Raw genomic sequence first — 13,233 nt, 5'->3', positions numbered from 1 at the left:
TGTTAATATACTCAATCTAATGAACCTAATTCCCAATGAGTATGGTATCGAGGCTTGAGTCCTCATGTGTGAACTTGCGGTGCTTATTAATGAATATAGAACTTGTTGTTGCTACATGTTGAGTATTGTAGTTGATTTATGATATTATCTGATATATACTGTTTTCTATTTTGAGTTGGCCGATGATACCTACTCAGTACCCGTGTTTTGTACTGACCCCTACTTGTATTTGTTTTTCCTTGTTATTTGTGGAGTGCAGCAAACGTACCGTCGTCTTCAACTCAACCGCAACTCTAGCCAGTCTTCATTACACCGGATTTCAGGGTGAGCTAATGCCTCTAGCTTTGACTGGATCTTCTCCCTCATGTCTTGATGCCTTGAAGTTTCGGCATGGACTAGCTTTTGTTTATTTTAGCTTCTTAGAATACTCTTAGTTTAGTAATTTGATCATAGATGTTCTTGTGGTGATGACTTCCACATTTTGGAGAATACTAGTTGTTGAATTTTAGAAGTTATTGAATTGGTTTTTATTAATGATTTTTAGTCTTCCGCATTACTTTCTGTTGATATTATATTGAAATGTTAGGGTTTAGATTGGTTGGTTCGCTTACATAGGAGGGTAAGTGTGGGTGCCAGTCGCGGCTCGGTTTTGGGTCGTGACAGAATCACACATAAACACATACAACCACATTTGAGACAGATAGGTGACTTAGTCGTCGAGGGTCTTGGTCGTCCCTTGACGTTTGACTTTCAATGCACCTAAACTCTTAGACACATCCTCAAACCCACATCATAAACCCTTTTAGGACCTTAGACCATCATAAAAACCATGTTAGACTCTAGATTCACCTATATCATTTTCGGGGTCTTACATTCTCCCCTACTTGGACTATATTCGTCCTCGAATGACACTGGCCACTCTCCGAACACTTCAAAATGTAGAGGTTCAATTAGAAGCTCATTACCATAACATATAGAACAACATTAAGAAGAAAATATTAATCTCACATACTAAAAAGGTTCACAACGCAACAAAAAACTAGAAGATATTCTATTACTCATCATGCTACAAAACTCACATGCTTCATTCCCAATAGTAAAAACACATTTTATTTAATGTTATGCTTAAATTCATCAGTTCTAATCACTCTACAACAATTTTGGACCAACTAATAAATTAGTAAATTTTCCAAAAATATTACAGTGAAATGGAAGTGCTAATGTGAATTGTGAAACATTTCGAAAATGAAACTTTTAGGCAATGCAAGATAGAAAAAAACTATATGCAAGGTAACATCATATAGACACATCTTACAACATGGTCATAGCATAAATACACCATGCAAGAAGTTAATGAAATTCAATTTCATCAAAACTTCAACTAGACATGCATATCATAAAGAAAATATTAGGAACTCATCTTCTACAAAAGACTCCTACAAAACTCATGTTACAAAGAACTCGTTGTTTTAGGCTTGAATAAACACATAACGAAAGGTTAAGGGTACTTCACTCCCAACAACCATACCTTCACCACATTCCCTCATTTAGAAGAAACCCATTCTAAGGTCAACATAACATTCACTACACGGAACTCCCTCAAGGAACCTTAAACCATATAAATACTTTCTTACCAAGGTCTACCTCATAGAGACTAAAGGCTCCCAAAGGTCTCATCATCTAACCACTACACACCCCTTATTAGGAGAACCCACTTGTACACTTTCAAACTCATCACCTCCCTTCCTATGGTTGGGGTCGTAAAAACATCAGACTATCTTAACAACCACTCTTTCACATTCTCACACTATACCTTACCATTCTTCCCAACTTAACTACCCTTCACAAGGTAACCAAACCAATCTAGGGTCAAAAACACCTTCAATCATACCTTATATAACAAGTCACATCTCATCTTTTCTCTCCCTCAACACAAACTTCATAATGTCACCCTCAACGGATAAACACAAACGGGAAACAAGAGTAAGACACCTTATACAAAGCTCTTAGGCACGATTAGATGAATAAAGAAGTGAAACTTTTCCTAGAACCCAGTAGCCTCCTATTTATAATGTGGCGCGCTTCACATTATAAACAAGACTCTACTAGATGAGGTGCATAAGACAACTACGACACTCCCTAAACATTATGCTATGATACCAACTCTGTCATGATGCGCAAGTACACCCTAGAAGTTAGGATATCCTTGTGTCGTCACACGACAAATGAGACTTCAAGAAGTCTTATCTAAGCCTCTCGTATCATTCATTGCATAAAACATATACTAAAATATATAAAGATTTAAAACTTTCTTCACACACAAAGAACTCTTTCATGAAAATTACACAAGTGGAAGACTTTCATTTAAAACATTAAATCTTTACAAAACTTGAACCATTTAAACTTTAGAGTACACAATACTTGGGACTAATCCTATACAAGACAATAAAATAAAGTCTATGACATAAGGGACATGTGGAATATGTCCTCGAATTGATGAGGACTCAGCAATACTTCATCTTCAAGCCTTAGAAACCTATACATCCTCCATCGTACATAGCACATTAGATGTACTATGTATGGAAGCCATCCAAATACCATGGAAAAGGGACATTTTCTAAACAACATATTTTTCATGATTTTAGATTAAACATCATACTATAAGCATAAGAAAAACATTTAACAATTTAGAAATACATAAGAAATCACTTAAGCAAATAATCACATTTTATAGACCTTATAGTGGATTCACTTCACCGTATAGTGAACGCAATTCACTATTACAGTGAAGTTCCTTCACTTCACTTTAAACACCCTTTAGCATGTAATCTTCTCTCTCAAAGTTATCTTAAGATTCTTTTAAGTCACACTAATAGAGACTGCCCATACACCATCTCTAGATGTGTCTAAACGATCCTCAAGATTATCTATAATGAGTCACATACACACTTAAAAGATATTAACAAAAGAATATGAGATTCTCCTACCAAGGTGACTCTAAGGTTCACTTGAGTGAGTTATGAAGTGACCGCCCATACAATCCCTTACACACACACCTAAGAGATCCTTTAGACTACCTAGGATAGAATCATTTTCATTTAACACATTAGCATATAGATGATATGACATTCTCCTTCCAAAGGCTATCAAAAGACTTACTTAAGTAAATAAAGAAGATAAAGTCCATAGTGACCTCTTCATGATTACCTGAGTAATCCTTAACACTACCTAAGTCTTAGATCATCTCCGCATAATCAACCAACTTCCCTAACTAGAGTCATTCTTAAGACTTATCTAGGTAAGATAAGAAGTGACGTTCCCATGCCCCCTTCACACTTAACTAGACAACCCGTAATTTCTCTAAAGAAGTACTACTTCATATTAACATACTTCCTTATCTTAACTCATTACATTCATTAGTTCATTTAAGACTCATTCACCTCATAAAGGACATTCAAGTAATGGTCTTGAACAATACCTAGCGACTCTCACTAAAACCTTCAAAGCCTATTGTGCAATGTCTCAATAGCGTCTCATGCCACCATCTAAACATCATAGAACTTCTCTAATGCTAGTAAGTATCCCATATGATGAGAATAGGTAAAAATCGACATAGACCATGTTATCAAAGCATAGGATACAGAGTTCTTACCTACTCTGATGAGGGTGTTCTACTTGCAAAGGGTAGAAATAGGACACATCCCATTTGAGAAATATGAAGGGCGTGCTCTGTATTCTAGTCTCATGCTTAACTAGAAGTACTTCCCTTACCATACTCACTCGGTGCTAGACTTTGTTCTCATAGAGTAATTTACATTAAAGGTTCACATATGAGGGTTCCATAACAAGTTCATAACTCAATCATATTTACCCTACCAAAGAGGTCCTCTTAGCTCTACCTTCCAATGGTGAAAAGTAGCTCATTATGACATTCCTAAGGATTAATATGATGTTGTTCCAGACAATTAACCTTAAGTATATCATTCCTTTTCTTGAAGGAGACCATTACGGATTTCGACTTCAACATACATAACCTTACCCCTATGTTCAACGTTTTACATAGAAGACCCTCTCAACATCATCAAAGGTAACATATAAATTATACATTTAATACTAATAGACTTAAGCATCTTAAGTCAAGATATCACATATTCATACTCATACAAGCATCAAGTAAGGGACACTAGTAAACCAAGACAATACACCACATACTTCACCTTAATACATATTACTAATCATTCTACAAGCACATAGGAATAATCATTATCATCTTTAAGTCATCCTACACACTACCAAATCATCATAAATATAAATATTATAGACTCATATAGTCAATTAGGAACATCCATGCATCAGTCCTAAGACTAAACCTTGAACAACATAGTCACAATCTACATGTTTCTTACCATACATAAAAAGAACACATAGTTTCACATTACGTCACGTATAGGTAGATATACTCATACTTCACATAAATCAACTAAGCAAATGATCATAATACTTTAAGTAGTGCCAAAAAGTCCATGATCATCATATTGCATAAAGTAACGACGACAAGGCCACTTCAATTCATATAGCACCACCACCATAAGTGGACAGTACAAATCACGACATAATTGAAGTTCAATTTACATTAAATAAAATGAATTAGGGCATCATTCCCCGATTCCATCTTACCACTTTGATTCCAAAGCTAATTCATCCAATTTGATACCATAAGGCCCTTAGCCAAGGCCATAACCAACAATTCAATACAATTATATCAATAATCAATGAAACTAGGTCAATTCATTACACACTTATCAATCTAATACAACCTAGATATCAAGTGAATATAATTATTGCATCATTAGATAGCCCATAGAAAATTACATTAGAAATCATAATCCTTAAGTCAATGTCCATTCAATAAGTCTAACATTCAATAGATATAACAATATTCAATTATCAATTGATAAAATTGAAACAACCTATAAACCAATTATCCATATTCTATATATGAATGAAAAGCCCATAACAATCTCTACATGAATACATGAATATCAAAGCATAATCAATTCACCCATATTTTAGTGAAATTTAGAGATTTGAGAAGATAAAGGGTTCACGGATAGTTTCATCAGAGAACATCAATTATACATCAAATTCATCATATTTAAACGTTTGGAAACCATTTATGCAAGAACACAAGACCTACAGTAGAAATTGGACTTTTTCTTCTTCTTAAAATTTTTGAAAATCATCTTTGAAATTGGCTCTAAGGTTATAGAAAGTCTTAGCTAAAGAACTCCCACACCTTATTTGAAGAATCCAAATCTAATTGAAGAAGAAAATCTATTGAAGACCCATCTTCAATCTCCATCTTCACTTTGAACTCACGTGGAGGTTTTTGGAGAAACTTTTGGAGAGAATGTGTTTCGATTTAGGTGTTAGGGTTATAATGAGAGTTTAATGACCTATATACTCTTAAAATACCCATAACACTCAAAAAAACCGTCAAGAGACATATAAGGGTTTGGGGTGAATTTACATTTTCACCCCTCAACTTCATAAAAAATTTGGCAGAAAACTCACAGACCCATCGATGGATGCATTGACGGTCGTGGTCTCACCCACGTACCGTCGATGGGGCTGTGTTGAACTCCAATGCTGGGGTCCTCATTTACGTCCCCTTACGGGTCCTACATGGAGTTGGACACAGAATTTTCCATCCCAAATAAGTTTGTATACGAGTTTAGGACCCACCACATAAGTTTCATCCAAAACGAACACGTAAAACTCGACGAAACATACATAGACACATAAGGTCATTTCAAGGCAAGACTTTCGAACGTCATAACGTTCTTGGACGTTTGACCTCCAAACATCATGAAACTTGACACACTTCAAATGTACACTATAATAACTCATTTAACGACCATATAATCTCATGCATCACGTATAAACACATACAACCACATATGAGGCACATAGTCGTCGAACGTCTTGGTCGTCCCTTGATGTTTGACTTCCAATGCACCTAAACTCTAAGACACTGCCTCAAACCCACATTTTAAACGAATTTAAGACATTATACCATCATGAGAACCATGTTAGGCTCTACCTTCACCTATGTCATTTTCGGTGTCTTATATCGCCCCCACTTAGACAACATTTGTCCTCGAATGACACTTGCCAATCTACGAACACTTCCAAATGTAGAGGCTCAATTAACAACTCATTAGCATAACATATAGAACAAAATCAAGAATAAAACATTAAGCTCACATAATCAAAAGGTTCACAAGACAACAAGAAACTAGAAGACATTTTATAACTCATCGTGCTACAAAACTCACATGCTTCATTCCAAATAGCAAAAACTCATTTTATATTCAATATAATGCTTATAAACATCAGTCAAAATTTTAGATCAACAAATTAATAAGTAAAGTTTCCAAAAATATTACAGTGAACTGGCATTGCTACAGTGAATTGTGAAACTTTTCAAATATGCAACTTTTAGGCGATTCATAATAGCAATAAACTAATATCAAGGTAACATCTTATAGACACATCTTACAACATGATCATAGGTTCATAAATACAAAAAGCAAGAAGTTAATGAAATTCAATTTCAACAAAACCTCAACCAAACATGCATATCATAAGGAGAATATTAGGAATTCAACATCCACAAAAGACTCCTAACAAGCTCTAATTAACAAGAACTCTTTCTTTCATGCTTGAATAAACACATAACGAAAGTTAAAGGGTATTTCACTCCCAACAACCATACCTTCACCAAACTCCCCCATTTAGGAGAAACCCATTCTAAGGTCAACATAACATTCACTACACGGAACTCCCTCAAGGCACCTTAAACCATACTAATACTTTCTTACCAAGGTCCACCTCGTAGATACTAAAGACTATTAAAGGTCTCATCATCTAACCACTACATCCCCCTTACTAGGAGAACTAAACTTAACTCCTTAAACCTCATTATCTCCCTTCCTATGGTTGGAGTCTTAACAACATCAAACTACCTTAACAACCACTCCTTCACATTCTCACACTATACCTTACCATTCATCCCAACTTAACTACCCTTCACAAGGTAACCAAACATATCTAATGTCAAAACCACCTTATATTATACCTTATCTGACAAGTCATTTCTTATATTTTCTCTCCCTCAATCCGAACTTCATAATAACACCCTCAAGGGACAAACACATAAGGTAAATAAGAGGAAGACACCTTACACAAAATTAGGCACGATTAGATCAATGAAGAAGTGAAACTTTTCCTACCACCCAATAGTCTCGTATTTATAATATGGCACGCTTCACATTATAAACAAGACTCTACTAGATGTGGTTCATAAGACAACTAAGACAATCCCTAAACCTTATGCTCTGATACCAACTCTGTCACGACGCGCAAGTACACCCTAGAAGTTAGGACATCCTTGTGTCGTCACACGACAAATGAGACTTCAAGAAGTCTCATCTAAGCCTCTTGTATCACTCATTGCATACTAATCATACTAAAATATATAAAGATTTAAAAATTTCATTACACAGGAAAAACTCTTTCATGAACATTAAACAAGTGGAAGACTTTCATTTAAAACATTAAATATTTACAAGACTTGAACCATCTAAACTTTAGAGTACACAACACTTGGGACTAATCCTATACAAGACAATAAAATTAAGTCTATGACATAAGCGACATGTGGATATTGTCCTCAAATCGATGAGGACTCACAAATACTTCATCTTCAAGCCATAGAAACCTATCCATCCTCCATTGCACATCATGATGTCAAATTCCCTACACTTTAGTCAAAAAGGGAAAATAAGGGTTTAGCACATTAGATGTACTAAGTATGGAAGCCCTGCAAAAACCATGAAAAAGGGACATTTAGTAAACAACATATTTTTCATGAATTTTGATTAAAACATCATACAATAAGCATAAGAACAACATTTAACAATTTATAAATACATAAGAAATCACTTAAGCAGATAATCACATTTTATTGACCTTATAGTGGATTCACTTCACTGTACAGTGAACTCAATTCACTGTTACAGTGAAGTTCCTTCACTTCACTTTAAACACCCTTTATCATGTAATCTTCTCACTCAAGGCTATCCTAAGATTCATTTAAGTCACACAAAGAGTGACAGCCCATACACCCTCTCTAGATGTTCCTAAAAGACCCTCAAGATTACCTATAATGAGTCACATACACACGTAAAAGACATTAACATAAGAACATGAGATTCTCCTACCAAGGTGACTCTAAGGTTCACTTGAGTGAGTTGTGAAGAGACCGCCCATACAATCCCTTACACACACACTTATGAGATCCTATAGACTATCTAAGATAAAATCATTCTCATTTAACACATTAGCATATAGATGATATGACATTCTCCTTTCAAAGGCTATCAAAAGACTTGCTTCAGTAAATTAAGAAGATAACGTCTATAGCGACCTCGTCAAGATTACCTAAGTAATCCTTAACCTTACCTAAGGCTTAGATCATGGCCATATAATCAACTAACTTCCCTAACTAGAGTCATTCTAAAGACTTATATAGGTAAGGTAAGAAGTGACGTTCCCATGCCCCCTTTACACCTTAACTAGACAACCCTTAATTACTCTAGATAAGTACGACTTCATTTTAACATACTTCCTTAACTTAAGTGAAAACATTAATTAGTTCATTTAAGACTGATTCACCACATAAAGGACATTCAAGTTATGGTCTTGAACAAGACCTAGGGACTCTCACTAACACCTCCAAAGCATATTGTTCAATATCTAGATAGCGTCCCATACCACTACCTTAACTTCATAGAACTTCTCTAATGCTAGTAAGTATCCCATATGATTAGAATACGCAATATCCGACATAGACCATGTTAGAAAAGCATGGAATCCGGATTTTTAACCTACTCCGATGAGGGTGTTCCACTTGCCAAGGGTAGAACTAGGACACATTCCATGTAGGCACATGGTTAAGGAATATGAAGGGCCTGCTTTGTATTCTCGTCTCATACTTAACTAGAACTATTTCTCTTATCATACTCACTCGGTGTTATCCTTCGTTCTCATAGAGTAATGTACATTAAAGGTTCACATAAGAGGGTTCCATAACAAGTTCATAATCCAATCACATTTATCCTACCAAAGAGGTCCTCTTAAGGCCTTCCTATGGCGACAAGAAGCTCATTATGACTTTCCTAAGGATTAATATGATTTCTTTTCATCCCATTAACATCAAGTAAATCATTCCTTTACTTGAAGGATTCCATTACGTCTTTCGACTTCAACATACATAACCTTACCACTTGGTTCATGGTTTCACGTAAAAGACCCTTTTAACATCATTTAAGGTCACATATCAATTACACATTCAAGACTAAGAGGCTTAAGCATCATAAGTCAATACATCACATATTCATACTCATTCAATCATCAAGTAAGGGATACAACTCAACCAAGACAAGACACCACATACTTCACCTTAATACATATTACTAATCATTCTATAAGAACATAGGAATAACCATTATCATCTTTACTTCATACTACACATTACCATATAATCATCAATATAATTATTATAGACTCATATAGTCAAGTAGGAAAAACCATGTATCAACCCTAAAACTACACATAGAAGCACATAGTCACAGTCTACATGATTTCCTAACATACACGAAAAGAACCATAGTTTCACGTTACTTAACATATTGGTAAATATACTCATACTTCACGTAAATCAACTAAGCAAATCATCAAAATACTTCAAGTATTGCTTACAAGGCCATGATAATCATATTGCATAAAATAACGCCGACAAGGACACATCAATTCACATAGCACCACCACCATAAGTGGACCAGAACAATCACAACATAATTGAAGTCTAATTAACATTAAACATAAGAAATTAGGTCAGCTTACCCCCATTTTATCTTACCCCTAAGATTCCAAAGCTAATTCATCCAATTCAATACAATAAGGCCCTCACCCAAGGCCGTAACCAACAATTCAATACAATTATATCAATAATCAATGAAATTAGGTCAATTCACTACATAATTATCAATCTAATGCAACCTAGATATCAATTGAATATAATTATTGCATCATTAAATAGCCCATAGAAAATTACATTAGAAATAGTAAGCCTTAAGTTAATATCAATTCAGTAAGTATATCATTCAACAGATCTATGAATATTCAATACTCAGTTGATCGAATTGAAACAGTCTATAAACCAATTAACCAGAATCTATACATGAATCAATAGCCCATAACAATCTACACATGAATTCATGAATATCAAAGCATAATCAATTCACCCATATTTTAGTGAAATTTAGAGATTTGAGAAGATCAAGGGTTCATGGATAATTTCATTGGAAAACATCAATTATACATCGATTTCGTCATATATAAACGTTTGAAAACCATTTATGCAAGAACTCAAGACTTAGAGTAGAAAATGGACTTTTTCGTCTCTTTATAATCTTTGAAAATCATCTTTGATATTGGCTCTAAGGTGATAGAAATCCTTATATGAACAACTCCAATACCTTATTTGAAGAATCCAATGATAATTGAAGAAGAAACACCATTGAAGACCCATCTTCAAGCTCCATCTTCACTTTGAACTCACATGGAGGTTTTTGGAGAAACTTTTGGAGGGAATGTGTTTTAATTTAGGTGTTAGGATTATAATGAGAGTTAAATGACTTATATTATCTTAAAATACGCATAAAAACTCAAAAAACCCGTCCAAATACTTATAGGGGATTGGGGTGAACTTACAACTTCACCCCTCAACTTAATAAAATAGCTGGCAGAGACTCCTAAAAAATGAAGGCCAGTTGAATCCATTGACGTGAAACATCGACGGTCTGTTGTCTAGCCGATCAACCGTCATTTGGGTCGTCGTTTTGCCACTACCTGGCTGTGTTGAACTCCAATGTTGGGGTCCTCCTTTAGGACCCCTTCGGGTTCTACATGGAGTCTTAGCCAGACGTTTCCAACCAAAATATGTTTATATACGTGTTTAGGACCTACCATATAAGTTTCATAAAAAATGAACACGTAAAGTCAACGAAACATACGTAGACACACAACTTCATTTCAGGGCAAGCCTTTCATACGTAATGGACGTTTGACCTCCAAACATCATGAAACTTGACACACTTCCTAGATACACCATAATAACTAATATAATGACCATATAATCTCATAAATCAAACAAAAACACATACAACCAATATGAGGCACATAGATGACTTAATCGTCGAACGTCTTGGTCGTCCCTTGACGTTTGACTTTCTAATGCACCTTAACTCATAGACACTGCCTCAAACCCATATTATAAACCATTTTAGGACCATATACCATCATGACAACGATGTTAGGATCTATATTCACCTATGTCATTTTCGGGGTTTTACAGTCACATATACAATACACATAATATAGATTCTAATAAACGTATCTTATATAAAACCATCTATGTCGGGATACAACAATACGGGCATATCTCTTACACAAATGTATAATTTCCACTTAGCGCTTACACCAATGTCTTGAAAAATAAGAGTGAAACAAATGCTATTTGACTATAGGAGTCACATAGTTAGAATGAGAAAAGGCATCATCCTCGAAACTTGAAGGCATACCCATGCTTGGTGAAATTATCCAAGCCTTCTTGCAAATTGGCCACGAACCCTTCAACGATCAGAAATTAAAATGTTTGGAAAAAAGGGAGATATAGGGTTAGTACATCACTTGTACTAAGTATGGAAACATATGCACACACAACATAGAAATCATGCTAAAGAGGACATTTGTTTAAAAACCATGCCATGTTACTTGAAAAGCTTTATGCACAACCAACAACACATATAAGGAAATAATCATATATTCCTTAAGACAATAGCATATTAAATACAAGACCAACATCATCAAGTAAAGTCAAATGAACATGTGTATAACATATTAGAACTATAGCCAAAGCAACTCCAACATCATTTTATAACACCAAAAAATGCTCAAGAGTTCATATCATGACAACATAAGCACAACCTTTACTCATAACCCCTTACCAAACATACAAGTGCCATATCAAAGTGAAGCCCCATAACCCCACTCAACCAAGTAAGCAAACCAAAGGATTATCAAGAATGTCGAACTTCATATAACATAGCATCATCAGTATTCATCATCATAATTAGAAACATAGACCAATAACATCTTCGTAAGTGAAAACAACATCCTATAGTATCATTAACATGTAACATCATCATATGCATGTCATTCACTTTATAAGATCATAAGAACATAAGAACATTGTTCTAGGAATTCCCTCATGGCCAACTAGTGCAATCTATTGGTAGAGTCCCATACCCCTACCTATACTAAGTCAAACCCGTTAAGTCACCCTAGTTAGAGTTCACTTTATTATTTCATTTTACTTTTTGGAATATCTTGCCTTAACAAATATACAACACATGAGCTTATGTGGAATCTGGTGTGGTGGAACCCCACATATAAAGAAGGTGAACTACTTTCCAAGGTAGTACCAAAATATGAACATAGCATCTAGGTGGATCCACTAGCTAATATTCCTATCGGGGCAACATGTTCAAGAACTAGGAGACATGTTTGAGACCCTCTTTATACCATTTTAATTGTAATCTCTATCTCATGAGTACAATATTGAACCTACCTTCCCTACTTGGAAGAAATACCCCTCACTACTTAGTTTAGGTCATAGGAGACTAACTACTTATATAGTCATAGTCATTATCTCAATAAGAATTGCATGAGAATATCCTTTCAATACAACCCACATATGTGAGATTAACATATTAACATCATAATATCTTAGTGAGACACATAGGTACATCATAACCAATTTCATATCATTACATCTTAATCATAATCACACATTCCACATAATAAATTGATTTCAAATACATCATCATACCAACACCTACTTAACCTATCACAAGATATACATCAATTGAACTTCACCACCAAGTACAAGCCATCACAATTGAAGTAAAGGTTTGCAATCACAAAGACTTAACCAATCTCCTTCACAAGCCATCATCCATGGTATTACAATCAAACAAACAATTTCATCCAATAATAGGTGTAATAGCATCATAAAATAGAACTTAAGACAATAACTAAGTCCAT

This window comes from Solanum pennellii, chromosome 1, assembly GCF_001406875.1.
Source record: "Solanum pennellii chromosome 1, SPENNV200".
Classification (NCBI taxonomy): Eukaryota; Viridiplantae; Streptophyta; class Magnoliopsida; order Solanales; family Solanaceae; genus Solanum; species Solanum pennellii.
The sequence above is the reverse complement of the archived record's forward strand: the minus strand, read 5'-3'. Positions refer to the sequence as shown.